Here is a 631-nt window from a genome sequence, read left to right on the forward strand (position 1 = left end):
CCTCCTGGAGCCCAGATGCGCATGATAGGAAGTGACGGCCCCCTATCCATGCTGGGGTGCCATGCCTTCTTTTAGAGGGCTGCTATCTTTGAGAGCTGCTGTAGCTGTGACCAGAGGGATGAGTCCGTCGTCTCCTCAGGGGTCCAACTCGGAGGTGATATGAGTAACAAGTGCACTGGATAGTTACAAGGATATGCCCTGGCACTCCCAATACCGTTTTCATCTGAAAAGAGAGGACTTCACAGCCCACCGGCAACCCCGCATGTGCTCTATGCCCGGAGGCTTGGACCAGGCTCTTAGGTCCAATGTCCATCGGCTACGCACGTGCGTTCTCTGGACATAACCTGGATCCAGGGGTGGTGGATCTGGGTGTGGGGTTGCTGGACCCTGGCTTTGTTCAGTAGAGGGAAGACCGGGATTCTGTGGAGTGAAGGAGGGACCCACGGGGGGACTGAGTGTTTCCATACCCCAGATTGGCAGCCACGCCTAACCCCTTACCCAGCATGACTTGGCCACAAAGCAACCGGTCAGCATCTGGGCAGTTCTAAAGGCTGAGGGGCTTCCTGACTGCGATCACTGACACGGGACACTCGGGGAAGTGGGGACCTCGTTCCAAAGGGCTGGCAGCAGG

The 631-nt window shown here is 57.4% G+C and overlaps 1 pseudogene; it reads left to right on the plus strand.

Moving 5' to 3' along the window:
* Window positions 1-631, plus strand: part of LOC104983755 — a 13,004-nt pseudogene that overhangs the window by 11,193 nt on the left and 1,180 nt on the right.

This window comes from Bison bison, unplaced genomic scaffold, assembly GCF_000754665.1.
Source record: "Bison bison bison isolate TAMUID 2011002044 unplaced genomic scaffold, Bison_UMD1.0 scf7180017863375, whole genome shotgun sequence".
Lineage (NCBI taxonomy): Eukaryota > Metazoa > Chordata > Mammalia > Artiodactyla > Bovidae > Bison > Bison bison.